This window comes from Callorhinchus milii, unplaced genomic scaffold (genome assembly GCF_018977255.1).
Source record: "Callorhinchus milii isolate IMCB2004 unplaced genomic scaffold, IMCB_Cmil_1.0 Scaffold2, whole genome shotgun sequence".
In the NCBI taxonomy this organism is placed as follows: Eukaryota; Metazoa; Chordata; class Chondrichthyes; order Chimaeriformes; family Callorhinchidae; genus Callorhinchus; species Callorhinchus milii.
Window position 1 is genome coordinate 7250213 of NW_024704743.1, and position 8393 is coordinate 7258605.

Below are 8393 nucleotides of genomic sequence, written 5' to 3' on the forward strand. Positions count from 1 at the left end.
TATTACAGGCACAATAAACACAACATCCTTTCTTATTTTCTCAGAACTATCTTCTGTCTTGAGTGTTTGGTTCGGATCAATGTTGCGTAGGTAGAAAGAGCTGCCATAAAACAAAAGATCACTTTATAAATGTTTTCCCGCTTCTATGACTGTTGGAGAAGGTACGCATAGTTTTTTTTATTAATATAATAATAAAATATTAATTAGAATAATGCAGTAAACTCCTGATAACTCAATATGTCCTTAATCTAAAACTACCCCTTAAATCATCATGCTGACAATATCCTGGCCACATTTATTTATGTATTTATTCATACGCCTAACTCATCACTTCAGCTAATTCATCACTGAGCCATTTTCCCTTGGAGTTTATTGTAATAATGATAATCCTTGTACAATATTTGATAAGGTACTTTGTTATGTTGTCAAACCATGTCAAAGCACTTTCAGGATTTTTACTGTAAAATGTAGTGACTGTATTTTGTAGATGAACGTGACACTCAGTTTCCACACAGCAGTGTCCCATAAACAGCCATAGAGTGAGTGACCAATCTTATCTGGGGAATTGTTAGCTAGAATATGGGAAGCAACTTCCTTATCATGTCGAATAGCATCACTGGATCTTTAACGTCCGCCTGGACAGGCAGACGGGACCTAAGTTAAACATCTCATCTGAAGGATGGCACCTCCTACAATGTCATGCTCCCCGAGCACTCTATTTTAGTGTCAATCTGGACTATGAGATCAAAGTCTTGACTTGACAAAGGCATAGATGAGATAGGTTTTATTCATAAGGGAAATCAACTCTGAATTGCACATTTCCTCATAAAGTATCCTGCTTATACTGTATCACACAAGTTAAGCAAAACCAGTGGGTACTCCCCAATGTCTCATTGGATTAAATGCATTCCACAGTATGATATTGAGCAAAGCAGAATAAGGTTCTATAGATGGGACATTGCAGGACACAAATTGGCTGCTACACCCACCCACAAACAGTCATTCCACTGTACAATATAACCTGTAAAGAGACATCCTCTGGACGTGAAGGGTGCTATATCAAATGTAAGGAGCATTATTATAATTGGTAGTTCCAACTCGCCTCGCAGCGTGCTTGGGTTAGGAAGAGGAAAACTAAGCCAAGGCACCCAAGTAAATCAACAGACCAAACATGATACAAATTGACTTTGTACTAATAATTCACTGAACAAATCAGTAGAACATAACAATGATGAATCTTGCATTTGATATACAGTATCACCTACAGCACTGCAAAGTCTCATAGCACTCCCAACTGTGCATTTGTAGGTAAATGCAAAAGCTATTTTGCACTTAAAGTCTAACAAATAGCCATGAAGTGGTTGTCCAATTGACCTAGGGGATTTTAGACCAAGAGAAATTATTTTACTTTCCAATAGTATTTTACACCTGAATAGGCAGGGGATGCCTCAGTTTGATGTCTCATATGAAAGATGGCACCTCCAACACTTCCCCAGCAAGCAGTAAGTATTAGCTTGGACGTGAACCTCAAGTCCCTACACAGGGCTTGAACCTACAGCCTTCTGATGTAGAGACAAAAGTGCTACCAACTAAGTTAAGCTGTCAATTACATATATCAGAAGAAGAACCAGCAACTGCACTGATGTAATATCAATCAGTATATCACCATCAGTTTGGAACAGGGGAAAGCGTAGCATGTGATTACCCATTGCTTCTGCTGTAAGTAAATACCATTGATAATATAAATAATGTACCCTACAGTTTCCTTATTGCCTGTCACAATATTAAGGTCTGTGATAGAAGGTTCTGAGAAATAATAATTGGCTTCCCATATGATGGCTTTTTAATGGGATGAGCTGTAATGGCGTAATCATGCCTCAAATGTAGGGTTGCAATAAGAAAATCCAGAATTCAAGTTTGAATCCAGGAATAATGAAGTGTTACTGATATGGGTGGAACAGCCACAGTATAAACACTGCAACTGTATCACTATGACATTATGTGTGGCAATGGCACAAGGCACTCTACTGAAACCAAAGATTTAAGTGAGTACAGATCGACATCAAGCTTTTTAAAGTTTCTAAGGTTGTGTCACATTAATTTCTTTTTAATGGGAGATTTTCTGGCAAGGGTAAACTAAATACAGTATGCAGCAGTGACTTTAAAAGATTCTTAGCCAGTAATTGTTGCAAGAGGGAGAGTGGTGATGTTCAAGAATCAGCCCCATCTGAATATGGTCTGTTTCATCAGATTGAGTCAGCATGAATCAGTCTTCTTTCAGAGAAGTGTGGAGTAATAATCCCACAGAATTGTGAGTGATAACAATCTTACAAGGAATCTACAGAGGCTTTCTAGTCCTGGCATCACAATGCCTCTATTAGTTGTCTCTATCATTCTCAGACCATAGGTTTGAGGTATTTATTGCGGAAGCTTTGAACAACAATATGGTAGTTTGGATCATTGGTCAGTCTTGGAGACTGGAAGAAGCTGAAACAAGCATACAATAAATTAAGTGAGATCACACTCTGGTTATCAGCCAAATTCATCGAAATTCCCGTGTGCTGGCCAATGTTATAAAAGTAATAATAACTCTTACATTCAATATAGCACCTTTTCACATCAGAAGGACATCTCAAAGCACTTCACATGATTTACTATAAAGTGTAGTGACTGTATATTTTGTAGGCTAACACGGCAGCCAATTTGTGCACAGCAATGTCTCACAAACAACCACAAAGTGAATGACCAATTTTATCTGGGGAATTGTTGGCCAGGACACTGGCAAAAACTCCTGTCTCTTGTCAAATAGTGTTTCACCTTCCTCCAGAATGAAGTGAGATCACACTACACTCTATTTAACAGTCAAACTCAATCCCATTCTCATCTAGAATCCTGTATCCTGGCCAATTCTCCTTCTTCCTCAAAATACATATATTAAAAAATATGATCATTCATCTTATTGCTTTGTGGGGGATGTTGCTGGCACAGATTCACTGCTCTGTTTGATTACATAACAATCACTCCTCTTCAAAGGTAACTCATGGTGTCAAGCTCTTTGAAACATTTTCGGGACATATATTTTAAAGAACTGTTGATGGTTTTGAAAGGTAAGCTACAGCCAAAATACACAGTAACTACACTTTGCAGTGTGAAGCCTTTGAGACGTTCCCATAGTATGATAAGGCAATAATAAAAAGGCACTATATCAATTACATGGATTATTATTGTTATAAAGTACTGCAGACTGATATAATAATTAAATGATGAAACTTTGCATTTATATAGTGCCTTTCACACCAAAATAAAAATCTCAAGGCATTTTATAAACATAATTGATTAGAAATTAAAGTGACTGTTGTAATATAGGCACACACCTCAGTTAAGCTGCATAACAGCATCCCATGAGATGAGTAGCCAATAGAATGAAATTTGAGGGTAAATTTGGATGAGAAGGAAAATATAAACCAGGGATAACCTGGGGAAAGATTCCATGTTTCTTTGAAATAGCAATGGCTGGTCAATCTCTTCAAGTTCACATGAATCACATGGCAGACGGAATCTAAAATGAATAACAATAAATTATTAATTAATAACTAATGTTATTGCTGCTGTGTGACCTTTCATCATAGCTGACTGGCAATTTGTTTGATTATATGACAGTCACTACGCTTGGCTGCATTGGGAATATTGAATCCAAGTTTGCTTCCGAGGCCAACATGTGCACATCAGAGGTCATTGGATAGTGAGTGACCAATGGTGATGTCTTTTCTCTTAACTTTTGTTAGAGTGCCATGTTTTGGGCGACATGATTATGCAGCTTGGTTAGAAATGAAGAAATGTACATTGGACATTTTAAGCCCCCGAGATGCTACCCTGCGTGAAGGGCTCTATATAAATGCAAATTGTTGTTGTTGTTGTTGTAGTGATCAAGTTAGGATCCCACTATTTTTTCCCAGGGGTGCTGCAGTCAATTGGAGCATCCATGTTGCCTGCAATGCTGAGATCAACTAACTCAGCACAGACTGGCAATCAAAGCTTGAACTTTAGGCAATGGTTTACCAGCTGAGCAGTCGGAGGAGCCATGAAGAGCAGTTTTAATCTGTAGTGACAGCAGTATCACAGTTGGTTCATTTTTAATTCATACGGAATCTCACTGAAACCCACTAGTTACATGAAGAAGTTTAATTGAAAACAGCCATCTATTCAGATTCTACCCCAATTAACTCTCTGTGTAAGCAAAGCTTGGATCTCACTTGGCATCACTCCAACACACATTACTGAGACCACTTTGCAAGCCAGAAATTCCTTTCTCTTAACTTTTGTTAGAGTGCCATGTTTTGGGGACATGATTGTGCAGCCAGACTTAGTTAGAAATGAAGAAAAAGTACTTTATTATACAATTTGAGTGATATAGTTGCTGAATTTACTAGGCTCCCACATGTTGATGAAATGATGAGGTTCATTTATGATCATGGGGAGGTGATATTAGTGAGTAAGTTTGATCAAAGTTCAATATACATCACTACAAGATACCGTTGGTCATTTTTGTATAATACTTTCTGTAGTACTTTTTTCACAACTAATAAATCAAAGGATTTTTTTATAACCATTTGACATAAATCATTTTCAGACATGATCAGAAGAGCAGCATAGAATTTTAAAGATATTTAACATTTAAAATATTAAACTTTTTTGTTCTGATTATTCACTCCCTCTCACATTCCGTCCTATTTGTTCCAGTTACTCTCTATTTTACTCTACAATGACCCACAACCACCATGAGCCATTGCTCCTCCAAATTTTTCTTTCTTCGAGCTCCCGAGCCTCAAATAATGGGAGTGGGAATGGGAAAAACAAGAATAAGAATGACGTCTCAACCCTTGAAAAAATGCCTCAGACATAAACAAGAACAACTTAAATTTATTTAGCACCCTTCACTCAGGATAGCATATCGGATTGCTGCACAATGGCGGAGTTGGACAACATGGAAGAGGGAAGAGGGAGAGGGAGGTGAAGAGGTAGGTCCTAAAGTAGATAATGTAAAGAGGGGGTGAGATGGAGGGATTGAGGCAGGGAATTCCAAAGGTTAGGGACATAAACAATGGGCACCAGTGGTGATGTTGCTATTTTTGCAACATTTTATTTATAAATGTTTAAACGCACAAGATAAACAAAACAAATACAGTCCAGGAATCAACCACGGAAACATTAACAGGAAAAAATTCCAAAGTACTTTTTTTTCATAAGATTACTAATTTTAGCAATCAGTGTAAAGTAACTCCAGTCATAAACTGTGACAGTCAAATGACCATACTTAATGGTTTTGATAAGCCAAGTCTTATTTTCTGTAATATTATACGGTATACATGGTATACACATTATATGCTATACGTGTCACTTAAATTGGACATGAGACATAAGATTAAGACATAATGTTCACACTGGCCTGTTTATGTTACCCTCGTTTTTTTATGTTATAGTCTGAGAAAGAGAATTCATTAACTGCTGAGTTTCACTTTATCGATTTCTTGGCTGGAGAACTTGCAGATCCCATCCTATGCCTTTGATTGCCCATTCCCAAGACTGCACATGAGTTCGTAACATGGAGCATTTATTTCTAATCTGCTGGTAATGCTGTCTTCGCTGCCATATTTATCCTCTGAGGACTGCTGTCGACAGCAACAGGAAGTCAACCCCAAACAGAAGGATGTTGAACATGTTGCTAGTTTCCTCAACTGCTGAAGAAGATGGTAATCTCTGGGGAATTACTGTTTAAGGGTGAGGTACTTCCTGTATAAAGGGGACATTACAACTGAGCCAAGTCCTGTTCTTATCTGGCACAGACACACGCACATAGTTAATTAGGAACCAGAGCAAGGAGCCTGCCTTTTCCCCTCCTCTCCTTATCTTCAGGATGCTGAATGTTGCATCCCACTGACCGGGGATTAAATCTTCCTGGAGTAATGTGGTTAGTGTCACATGACGCACTACCTTCACTCACTGAGCCATTGAGATGTAGATGTAGAAAAAAAATTCTTGCATTTGATATAGTGCCTTATCATGCCATTGAGATGTCTCAAAGTGTCTTCACAAGATATACTATAAAGTGAATTGATTGTGTATTTTGTGGGCAAAACGCGGCAGCCAATTGCACAGTCGTGGATTGAGTGACCAAATTGTTATTTTTTTGGGTGCAGAGAGGAATTGTTACCCCCCCGGAAAAGCAATCCGCCAATCGACTAACAATTAGGTTCCTACTTACTGCTAGGTAAGCAGAGGCGTGTGGAATAAGGAAACTTGCCTATGGTTTCGCCCAGCCTGGCAATCGAACCTAGGAGCTCAAATAAATCTTTCACCTTTTTTTTCCCCATACTTGAGACATTATATGCAACCACCTTTCTAACTTTTCAATCGCTTACATCAATGATGGCGATGGAGGGGAACAGACACGGTTTATTCTCAGCATCTTCACTCAACTGCTTTTTTCCACAATGTCTCACCTGCCCAGTCCCTTCTGTCTGCAGTCTATCCATCCACCTTCTTTCTCAGCTGTCCCCAATCCGTTCATGTCTATCAATCTTTTTCTACAGTTTCTGACCCGCCCAGCCTCTTCTTTAACGCAATCTCCTACCACATCTCCAATTCTGGCTCACACTCATCCTATCGAGACTTGATTACGCTAACACTCTGATTGTCAGTCTTTCCAACTCTTCCTTCCACAAACTGCAGATTATTCAGAACTCTGCAGCTTGTGTCCTGTCCCACATCAGGCTCCGTGACCCTATCAACCTCATCCTTGCCCAGCTCCACTGGTCCCCATCCCCCAGAGGATAGAGTTCAAAATCCTTATCCTCGTCTTCAAAGCTCCTCCTTACCTCTTGATCTGCTAACCCCATACCAGCCTGTCTGCTCCCTCTGCTCGGCGGTTTCTGGTCTGCTCCACATCCCCTTCCCTACCTGCCCCACCATTAGCTGTTAAGCCTTCAGCTTCTCTGCGCCCACCCTTTGAAACTCTATCCCGCAATCAACAGCAACAACAACAAAATTACATTTATAGAGCGCCTTTCATGCCGGGAGGATGTCCCAAAGCTCTGAACAGTCAGGTGTCGAGGCCTGAGCATGGTGGAGGAGTGGTGCAGGGGTGAGGGAAGGCAAAGAGGTGGGAGGGCGACCAAAGGCACGATCGAAGAGAAGGATCTTGAGACCGGCCTTGAAAGAGGCAAGGGAGGAAGTGAGGTGAAGGGACTGTGGGATGGAGTTCCAGAGTGTGGGAGCAGAAAGGCTGAAAGCCCGGCCACCAATGGTAGGGCGGGTCGGGTGGGAGACATGGAGCAGACTGGAGCCCGCTGAATGGAGGGAGCGGGCAGGTTGGTAGGGCGTCAGCAGGTCAGACAGGTAAGAGGGGGCAAGGCCATGGATGGCCTTGAAAGTGAGGACAAGGATCTTGAACTCGATCCTCTGGGGGATGGGGAGCCAGTGGAGTCAGGCGAGGGTGGGAGTGATGGGGTCGCGGAGCCTGGTGTGTGAGAGTACACGAGCTGCAGAGTTTTGGATGATCTGCAGCTTGTGAAGGGAAGAGGTGGGAAGGCCGATGAGAAGGGAGTTTCCGTAATCGAACCTTGATGGGACAAATGTCTGGGTGAGGGTTTCGGCAGCCTGTGGGGTGAGGCAGTGTCGGAGTCTGGCAAGCCGTTTGCAGTGACGAAGTGGAGGCGGTGTAAAAGGTAGGACCTGAACCAGTCAAGGACAGAGCCTTGAAGGTTGAGGTGGGAGGAGAGGCGGTGGAGGAGGATTGAGTGGTCCGCGGTGTCAAAGGCAGCAGAAAGGTCGAGGAGGATAATAATAATAATAATAATAATCCTTGCATTTGATATAGCGCTTTTCACGTCGGGAGGACGTCCCAAAGCGCTTCACAGAACACACTGTAAAGTGAATTGACTGTATATTTACGGGCGAACGCGGCAGCCAATTGCGCACAGCAATGTCCCACAAACAGTTGTAGATTGAAAATGACCAATTTTTTATTATTGTTTTGGGTTTTGGAGGGATTATTATTAGGCTCTGTGTGGAGTAAGGAAACTTGCCCAAGGTTTCGCCCTCTGCCTGGAATTGAACTCAGGTCTCTCGCTTGCAAAGCGAGTGCTCTAACCACTGAGCTACAGGACTCCACTTTCCTCCAGGATGAGGAAATAGAGGGAGCCCCGGTCGGGATGTCGTTTGTGACCTTGACCAGAGCAGTTTCCATGCTGTGGGGGCACAGGAGGGGTTCATGGAGGGAGTGAGAAGAGAGGAAAGAGCGACACTGGGAGGCAACGGCTCTCTCAAGGACCTTGGATAGGAAAGGGAGGTATGAGATGGGCCGGTAGCTGGATAGCTGTGATGGGTCAAGGGAA